The following is a 10,686-nucleotide window of genomic DNA, read 5'->3' as shown; positions in this document are numbered from 1 at the left end:
ACAGGCGCTTGGCAAGGCTCAGTCCCCGGGACACACACAACAGGGACCTACCCCATGCACTGCACACACTGCAGTCCTCCCACCCACCACACCTCTCCAGGGCCCTCTCTGGGTTTATTTCAGCTTGGAAACCCACCACACCTCTGATGTCATCCCTCAGTGGGGCTTGAATTCATTTCAAGTTGACTGGGCCAGCACAAGAAACGTTATTTTTATATGTAGGAGGTATATCTATGGTTCGTAAAACACCACACAGGACTGAAGTGGCTGGAGACTGAGTGATAAACTGAGGCCAAGCATTTCTACAATTGGTTCTGAAAAGGGATTTTTATTGACTGAATACATCATTTTTTCCCATTATCCTGTTGGGGCTACTTATGTCAACTCTGCTGCATAGACTGAGGTTCCACATGTTGCACAGAACTCGAGCATAGAGACCAGAAGGAAAATTAAGAGCCAAACCAATTAATAAATCCAGTCTTGTGTTGATTAGATGCCTTTTGAAATGACTGCTTGTTGCCTTTGAAAAAAGACTTGAAGCTCAGTCACTGAAAGTCTGTGAAAACCTCACAGTCTAGGAGTGAATTATTGGTTTTTCTTGCATGAAAACTCTGTAAAACATTCGCTTCATGGCAATTGATGAAGTATTTCAGCATGTCTATTTTATCATCACATAGAAAGGATCCAAGAACATTTTACTGCCCACTAGAGCCTTTGTCCATAAGAAGTGAGAGTGTTTTGTTCCAGCAATGATAAAGACCTCCTGTATAGCTCTTGTCTAGGACTGTGCTTTGAACTTTAAAATTAACCAGTGCTGGTAAACAGGAAACACCAGATTACAGTTTAGCTCACATTAAATTGTCCTCTTGGCTTTTTTTGTTGTTGTTTTTATGTTTTAGGCAGGGACAAATAAAATGTTGCATCAAAGCTGAGGCCACAAATTGTTTATTTATTTGGGATATTTTGCACTTTGCATTGCAAGCTGCTGCAACTGAAAGAAACATGGGTTGGCATGAAAAGGGGAGGAGGAGTGAGAGCTATAATGGAAGAAATGTTACCCAATAATTAAAATTCAGTGGTACTGTAAATCCTAATGGAAACAACAATGTGTCTTTGTGTACAATTAACTCTGGGCTCCAGTTCATGATAAAAATTCTAGCTTGTAAAAAGCCTTGACCTCAATACCAAGAGCTCAACAGAGGTTCACAGATCTGGCTTAAAAAAAAAAAGAACTTTCACAGAGGGGGAACAAATAATAGCTGGACTTGGTCCCCTAAATATGCTCCAATTATTCAGGGTGGTTGAAGATAAGATACAGGAGAAGTACCAAGGGGAAAATAGTCCAATAGCTCACCAAAAACTATAAAGTGCTGCTTGATGTCTAGAGTGAAAATTCACCCTCCCCCCTTTGTTATCCCAATCCTACATTCTGCAGGGCACCCTGTGTGTTAAAATCTTTATTATTATTAGTTTAATACTTTTTTAAATGTTAACAAAGCAGACAAAACGAGTTGTTCATTACAGTGAGTGACTGACAGGGAAACATGAAGGACTATTCATTAAATAATTACTACTTTTAGGCAGAAAAAAGTTACTGTGCTTAAAAGGGGAAAAACAGTGCAAAATCAAATTGTCTATTCCTTTTTTTTGGTGGGTGTGTGTGGAGGGAGTAATGTCTCATGGGAAAAGACAGTTCTACAAATGTCAATCAGTTTGACAAGCAATTATCAGCATCAGGGAAAGGACGCAGACTGTGGGTAGAGCCCCCCAGAGCAGAGCAGCTCAGGTACAGTGCCAGGTGATGGTGGGCACACTGGGACTTGTCCAGAAAAGCAGATCCACATTTTATCTGCAAGCCTGCAGAAACAGAATCAAACTTCCTAATCAACTATAGTCACTTTTGGAGCAGACTTTTTTTTGTTTCCCACCACTTCTAAAAATGGAAGGACAACACGGAGCATCATGGAAGGAAAATTAATTCAAAAAGGTGTTTTGGAAATATTTTTTGTCAGAACTTAGACAAGACTAGATTCATACTTGCATTTGGTATGTTTCTCTGCAGCAGTGAATCCAGCAGCTGTAGCAGATTCTTCCTCCAAAGAAGGTGAGAAACAGGATTGTCAAAAACATTTAAGAGTCTGAAGCCCTCAGATCCAAATGCAGTTATAGAATCCTAGAATCATTTATCTTGGAAAAGATCTCTAAGATTACTGAGTCCAACTGTTAACCCAGCACTGCCAAGCCCACCATTAAAACATGGCCCCAAGTGTCACATCTGCTTTTTTAAACATTTTTTTGCTCCTGAATCCGCTTGATTGTCCCCACATAGGCATCTACATTTTTTGCCATTATTAAAATAGTGCAAAAATCAGTTTTTAAACACTTGGGGGATAAAATATCAGAAATGCCTCCTTCACACCCTTACACTGGAAAATAGAGAAAGGGTCTCCACCTTCCTGGCACCATTCATCAGTAACAAAGTACTCAAAAAAGGGAGCTGTGATTTTCTCCTCAGACAAACTTACAGCCCCTTTCAACGAGAGCTGGGAGTGCTCAGATGTTTGATGGCAAGGCTATTTAGGAGGCGCTTAAAATACAGATAAAGCAGAGATATGTGATCTCTATGCTTGTGGAAAGCTATAAAAGGAAACAATTCTGCACTTCAACCACTATCTTTTGATCCTTAACCAGAGGTAGGTTTGGGAAGAAGCTTGCTTGTGTACACTGCAGTGTTAGCTCTTGGCATCAGGTCGGCTACAGAAGGAGCAGAGCAGCAGTAGCTGCTTGTGGTAGAAAGGAAAGAAAGCTTAAAATGAGTGCAAGTGTGGGAAAATAGCACTTTCATGCAAATAATCTTTACAGTGAAAAACTCCATCTGCTCTGGCCCTGCGCATTTGAACTTATTTTATGTTGTACTGGAGCGTGCAGATTCCCTGGGAAATTGCTTAAAAACAGAAGTCCCAGGCTTTTGTGTGTCTATACAAATCCTTGGCATGTCACTTAACTCCGTTCTCACCTCAGCCATGAAACACCACTGCAGTTGGTGGGATTCCTCAGGAGAATCATTTCCAAGGAGAAATGGCATTGGCATTTGGTCCATTTTCGGCAGAACGGGAACATGTGCTCTCGCATCCCAGACGGCTGAGCACGCTGAGAGCTGGTGACAACAGTGACAACCAATGCCATAAGTCTTGCTGATCCCAGTGGGGCAACAGCAAGTCCTTAATCCCCATGTTGTTTCCAAGCTTCCTGTTTTGAAATTGCCATAATTAAATTCTAAAGACTGAGAAAGCACCAAACGGGTTGCCAAGTTTGTGTCAAGCCTTATCAGCTGATCTCATCATAATCCGGTAAATAGCATATCATGAACATCAAATCTAATTAAATCCTCTTGAGATACGGGTTAAAAAACAGACACAAACAAGAATCAAACATTTAAAACCTGCTGCCGTACAATCAGAATTAATCCACAGGGAGAAGTGAATTTCCTTGAAATCTGGACAAATAAGCCTTCTATGTTTTCCTTTCCCCAGTGGCTCACAGTCTCTCTGGCATACACAGTCAGAAGGAAAATGCAGTTACTAGGGTTTTATTTTCAACACAGATCCCATGAAATGCACCTCTAAACTCTGACTTCTGAAGTAGAACACAGGACAGGGCAGATATATTTTATTTATTTATAAATATATATATATACATATTTATCTCCAGAATTCTCAGCAGTACTTTTGGTGCTGTCCATATGTAAAAGCATGCTCTCTACCATAGGAAGCACAATGCAAACAGCTCTGCTGTGGGCTCAAGCAGGCAGCAGTGATGTTGTTCTTAAGTCAGTCTCCTGATCATTACATTATCTGCCAGGCACCTTTCGAAACACCTCTAATGCACCCTAGGTGTCTGTGTGTGTGCACAGGCCCTCAGGGCTACACCTATGCTGCTAGTAAATTAAACAGTGGCAGGTAATATTCCCAGGCATTGGAATTTGATAGTCTACATTGTTAAATTCCTAGAACCTGCCCTGGCACATTTTTGACCTGAATCAATTAGCGTTCTCCCACACATGTCCCAGGAATTCAGGAGCTAGCACAGCCAGAGACCATTCCCCAGAGATGCCGTGACTTCAGTCGTCGTGTGTGGTGACAAGAGGAGCTGGATGGTATGGACATGGCTCATTCCAGGTCAGTGGGACTCCCTGCCAGAGAACAGCCCTAACAACACCCAATTTTCTAATCAGAGCTGTTTTCTCTGTGTCTCAGCCTACATCTGCTCTGTATTTAATCTGGGTATGTCATAGGAGTGCTCTACCCCGAGCAGATCACATCAGAGCTGTATGGAAGGGCAGCTCAGGACTTTATCTGCTGGGTGACTTTATGAGCCACAGCTTTCCTACACACAGCTTTCTTAAACACAGCCTTTTCAATCAGTTCCATTGGGTTACAGCAGAGAGGAACATGGTAAAGGGGCTTCTTTGTTCCCACTCTTCTTTCTTGATGTGAACTAGCACATCCCTGGTCTCTCTGATGATCAGCAAGAAGTTGATGTTTGCATGTCTTGCAGTCCTTTAAAGAATTCATTCAGAAGAGCATGAATTCATAACAAGCAGTATAATTTCACTTTAGGAAAACAAAAAAGCTTTTCACCTCCAGGATTAAAATAAAAATCAAAGCTCAGAACGGATTTGCCTCAAGTACAGAGAACAGCCCCTCTGGCATGGATTCACCCCACCCAGCTTTATGTATCTAAAATAAAACTTCATTTTTCAAGGCTTCCTCTGCAGCCAGAGGACACCAGAAGGTATTTGGTTCATCTCAGACCTAACTCATGACTGCACTATTACAAGGACATTGACCAGCAATTATCATCATTTCAGCATTCCAAATTAATGTCTTTTACCTACAAACCTGCAGTGCTTCTTGATCTGTCCACTTTTGACATTGCCTTCCAAGTCTCTTACAAGCCTCACCACTTTTCTGTATTTTCACAGGAAAATAAAATAAAATTAACCAGTTATGTCTCTGTCAACAACAGCAAAAGCTATTTTACTATTAACTCAGGTCAGAGTTTCAGACCTGACTCAAAATGAAGTTTCTGTTCTCATGATAAAAGCCCCGAAGTTTCACAGCACTAAGGTCACCCTGACTGAGAAAGTGAAGCAAACCCCTTGCAGAGCAACTGTTCATCATAAATGGTTCATTCCCATATCTGTAATTTCCCCTAAAGAAATGTTGACTGGCTCTACTACTTATTAATTTCACAGTTAGTGAAGGGTAGATGCTGGACTGAGGAGTTCTTCTCCTGGACAGGATTTAACACCACAATTCTGTATGTTTTGATTATTCAAAAAGTCAGAGCAAAGATGGGGATGGATGGATGGATGGATGGATGGATGGATGGATGGATGGATGGATGGATGGATGGATGAAAAGCAAGGGCACAAGAACAGACACTTAAATTTGCATTCCCACCAAGCAGCAGCTGCAAGGGACCTGCTGCTTCCTGCCATATGGAGGAATGTATCCCAGACACTTGTATTGCAGCACTACAGCCCACTTAAATATCCTTGTGATATGGATTTAAATCAAGAAAACTGCAGTTTGTACCTGTGGCATTTAAAATGTGCTTAAAACTGGATTTTCTTCCCTGTCTGCTGACTCATTCCTTAAAATAAATATATTTGTGTTGCAGAATCTGAATTTACCTGTCTTTGGAAATGCTTTAGTACAGGATGTTGTGCAAAAGTGGCAATTTGTGATGTTTTGCCATTTTGTGATGCTGTGACTATCCTGGTCCTGTTCTTCCTCCCTCTGCCCATGTCACTCACACTGCCAGCCACCCCTGCAGCACAGCCTGTGTTTTGGCAGGCTGTGTCCCCAAAGACCACCCAGCATTCCCAGCATCTCCATTAGGAAAGTGCACCTTCAGTTCACCCCCTTCTCCATGAGGTCTGCAGTCCAACAAGCAAAGGCAGCTTCAAAACAAGACCTTGCCAAGCTTATTTACAGAGAGCTAATGACAGAGAAACAATGGATACAAGAAGGGAAAAAAATCAATTCACCCGGTCATTGGCAAGGAAGGAATACACATTTCCCTTCTTTCCAAGGCTTTGCTTTGGGTCCAGAGGGAAGGGTCTGCTGTGTTCAGTGGAAATAAAACTACTTGTGTAGCTGAGTATCAGAAGAGCCAGAAAAACCAGTGACCTGTGATGTCTTCAAAGCAAGATAATATTTAACAGCTTTAAAAGGAAAGAAACTTTGGTCTTTGAAGACAGAGACAGCAAACTATATTATCTGTCATTATTACTAATAATGAAAAATAACAGTAACACCTTTACAAATTCCAAACATAATTGATGATCAACTTTAGCTGATCACATTTTTGCAAATTGGGTCATACAACTTTTGGGCTGAGCCTACATGTCAATCAGCATGAAATTGTTTATCAGGTGTGCATCCATTCTTTTGCTCCCTTCACTCACCATCATTTTAATATCAAGACAAGGGTACAGGATGAAAACCATACCTTGACACTTCTTAATTTGTTGAAGCTGTGATGCTGGAACAGTTTTTGTCTCTTCATGGTTCTTTTTCTCAGACACTCTTCTTCCTCCTTGCCAGAGATGCCTTAGGATGTGGATGTATGTTTGGTTATGGCATGCTCCAAGTGCAACACCCTTTTGAATCTTGTTTGTACAGCCAGTTGTTGCTGATAAAATCTTTCTGTTCAATGTTCAGGATCTTTTACTCCTTTGCAAATGATCACATTGCTGCCTAACATGTTGGTGGGTCTTCCTATTTTGAAAACACCTGTCAATGCTGAAGTTATACCCAAGAAGTAAATTTTCTCTTTGGCATCGGAAGTGATGGTCTTTCTGAGATGCCCTTGTTGAAACTCAAGATTTTCCAACTCCAACAAGGATCAGCTGCCTGCAGCTGCTCTGCTCTGTGAGCACAAGCTCAGTGTGGCACCTGAGGCAGAGTTTGCGCCCCTCACACTTCCCTTACCTGTGGCAGCACCTCCTGACACTGCTCCTTTGCAGCTCTGGCTGGAAGTGCCTGGCTCAGCCCACCCAGCAGAGCCCAGCCTGATATCTGTTTCCAAAGAACCCCAGGCAGTGAGGGGACTGCTCATAGCTACACCTCTGGGCCTGCCCAATGCAGGAGCTGTAATGAGCTGGGGAAATGCCAAAAACTTGGAACCAGCAGCTCTTCCTTGAAGCATTTAGGTGACAACACTGACTAAATCATTACTAACCAACAGGCATCATTATTCTAACTAAATAACTAACTAATTAGAAGGCATAACTCTGCCTAGTTAGTAGAGTTGCCTACTAGGTGAGTAAGGAAATTCATAACTCAGAGATCTGGCTAATACAGTCCCAAAGAGACCTTACTTCAGGTTTAGAACTTCAAGATGAAGTTCTAAAGATTCAATATAAAACTTTTTTAATGGAATTGTAGAAGGCTGCTGACTGCTATGCAGATAAAAAATGGATTTGAATGACTGGTTTGGGATGCACTCAGATTGTTTGCCACAAGCTGTTGTATCTTGCTAGCTGACATTTCATGGCTGCTTCTCTGCTGTGGCCACTGGGAGCTTCACACAGGTTGCAAGGACCTACCACTGACAGCCCTGCTCTAAGAGCAGGTTCCATGTGAGCTAAAGAAGGAATCCAGGCATTCCTCAGGCAGGAATCCAAGGAATGACCCAGGGTTCATCCTGGGTGACCATGGCAGCAGATGGCAGCAGTGCACATCACCCCTAATGCTCGTGGAACCAAGGTGGTCCTGCTTGACAATGGCCATCTCCCAAGGAACAAGATCAGTCAAGGTACAAGATCAACCATAATCATCCTCCAGAGGCCCCAACACCACTCTGCCACTTGATGCAATTATTTTATCCACAAATAAATCAACATTTCACAAAACTGAAGGCAAGGCCCTGTTCCCCAGTGGTGACTGAGCTTTTGGGTGTACATCAGCAATCACAAGGGTGGGTAAAACCTCTGTAATTAAATGTTCCCTCTGTGCTCACATGAGCACTCCTGGATGCAGGGACTCATTTTGGACTCTGCCTGGAGAGCTGAGCTTTTGGGAAGCAAATGAAAAGGCAACAGCCAGGGATCTTCCAAGGGCCACTGGTGTAAACACAAGCACAGCTCCAGGCTGAAAAACAAAGGGCAGGAAAATGAAAAGCAAAGCTGATGAGCCATCCTCAGCATTAGCACTTGTGGTTCACTTTCCCCTCCAGAGAAGATTCAAGGCCTTGGTGACAGATGTCAATCTCACCTCCCCTGAGGTGAGAGGGGTTGGCTTAAGTGGTGTGTCAGGAAAGGAAGGCAAGAGGGATTTTGTTTTGTTTGTTTTTTTTTAAGGAATCAAAGAAGATCCTATGTCTTTAACCTTCAGGATAACCTTGTTTCAGCCTGGTTCTCATTGCTGGACCGCTCCTTGATGAGTTTTTTATGCCTGATTAATTAGTACACTGAAGGGAAGTGGGGGCTGCTCTGTTTAGCAGTTTGTGCCTCCTTCTGACTCATTCACCACCCAGCTCTACAGCTCCAGAGGGTCTGCAGTTGCCTGTCTCATGCCTCTGGTGTGAGGTTTCATTGCCTCTTTCTACTTTTTGATGTATCCTTCCTATTGATCCAGCCACATTTATTGAGGACTAGCTGGAGACCAGTTTAACTTGAGTTTGTAAGTTTATTTCTCCACTACCACAAAACTTTTCAAAGAAAAAAATTCACATGCAGGAGTGAATGGTTCAGATTTAAGAGTCACTTTTAAAGTGTCATTAATGACAAGAAATCATAATTTTTTTTAGGAAGATAACTTTGCATATGCCATTATTGCCTTTAATTTTTAGAAATGTGAACCCCTAATAATACAACTTATACTAAATTATTTTGTGTCCCAGTTTTCCCAGGAAAGGGGAGGAAATCCTGACCCTCTTGGTGAATCACTTCCACCTCTGACAATAAAAATTGTTGGATAAAACCAAAGCAGCCTTACCAGGTATATAAATGAAGGCAACTTTCTGCTCAAATAGGGTTGGGGTTTTTTTTGGCTAAAACTGGAAAAAGTAAACCTGCAAAGCAGATATGAATGTACAAAAAAGGCCTTTGAGTACTGGAGTCAAAGCAGGAAAAAGGTCTTTGCCTACTGGAGTCAGGGCAGGTGGTGGCTCAGTGACTTTGTCACTCTGTAGGAGCTAAGGGGCAGTCAGGTGCAATTCCCTGGGGATGGAAACGGTGTGTGAGTGCCCTTGAGCCTCCTTGTGCAGCCTGCACACCCCTGGCCACAGGAGATGGGCCCAGCCATGCACTTGGTCATGCTCTGTCACCTCTCCTCTCTCAGGTGAGGGCTTTGATCACCCAGGAGTTAATGGCAATGCAGACGTGCCTGGGCGAGGCTCTGCTGCTCTCCAAGGGGCAGGCAAGGTGAGCCAGTCCCTCCTGATCACTGCCGATGAGTCAATGAGCTTCATGTTAGCCTCAGGGTGTGCCTGACATCCAGGCGCTGGCAGGAGGGGAGCAAATCTGGGTTTGGGGAAATAAGAAGGAAAAGCTCCTTTCTGGGACTGTAACCCCATAGTTACAGCAGAGCCCCTCCAGGGTGTTGGTAGCTGGTGTGGGGGCTGCCCAAGCTCTTTCCAGGCTGTTCTGATGCTGCCCTGTCCTTCACAGGAGCTGCAAAGTGGCATTTCTGTATTCCAGGGAAAATCTGCTTCATGTGCTCGGGTGCTTTCCTGATGTGTTAAATTCAGAACTCACAGAGTAACTAAACACTCAGAGAGCCAAATTCTCCTTCCTGCTTCCTCCTTCCTGCTGTAATTCCAGCTTTGAGCTGTGGAAAATGGTCTGGAAGGGACTTGGGGAGGCTGTAGTTCACTTCAGTTCCCAAAGGCAGGATCAGGTCTTCTTATGGGGATCCTTTTTTGTCTAACCTGTTCTCAAAACCATTTGGTGATAAAAAAACCACACCCTCCCTTGGTGATCTCTTCTGCTGCTCACCTGGGCTTTGATTCACAGAGTGGTGAATTCCCCCAGTGTGATGCAAGGAGAGGTTATATACAAAATATTCCTTTTACAGGTGGCACGGTTAAAAAAAAATGGAGATAATACATGCATATCTCACCTGTCTGGTATTCAGACACCCAGTGACCCTGGGTAACCCAGAACAGGCACTTTAGCTGTAAATAACTTCACAAAGTAACAAGAACTCAGCCCCTCTGTTTTTGAAAACTTTTACAAAGCCTGCTTTGGTAGGTTGCATTTCAAAACAGAGTCCTACTGGTTCAGTGACCCTGTTTCACCAGAGAGAAGTTCAGTGCTCAGCCAACCCAGCTGGGGAAGCTTTAGTTCAGTTTAATTTCATTAAGGGACAACTGAACAGCTCATTTTGAGTATCTTTTACCTCCAAAGTACATGACTAAACCTGCATTTTTCCCCTGGTAAAACCCTGTTCCTTCTGGAGAAGCTGAACTGGGAAGGCCCCTGAAAATTTCTGCAGCACTGGAGGACAGGAGGGTGCTGAACTTTCCCAGGCTCTGCTGAAATATGGGGCACTGAGGAGCACCCTGAAACAGGATGCAAGTGGTTTTCCATCCTCTTACCTTGGGTTACCCTGAGACTGGGCCCAGAGAAGAGTGACATGAACTGGGGTGCAAGGAGCACTTCCTCTATCAGGA

Source organism: Zonotrichia leucophrys, chromosome 20 (assembly GCF_028769735.1).
Source record: "Zonotrichia leucophrys gambelii isolate GWCS_2022_RI chromosome 20, RI_Zleu_2.0, whole genome shotgun sequence".
NCBI lineage: Eukaryota > Metazoa > Chordata > Aves > Passeriformes > Passerellidae > Zonotrichia > Zonotrichia leucophrys.
This window is presented reverse-complemented; position numbering follows the sequence as displayed.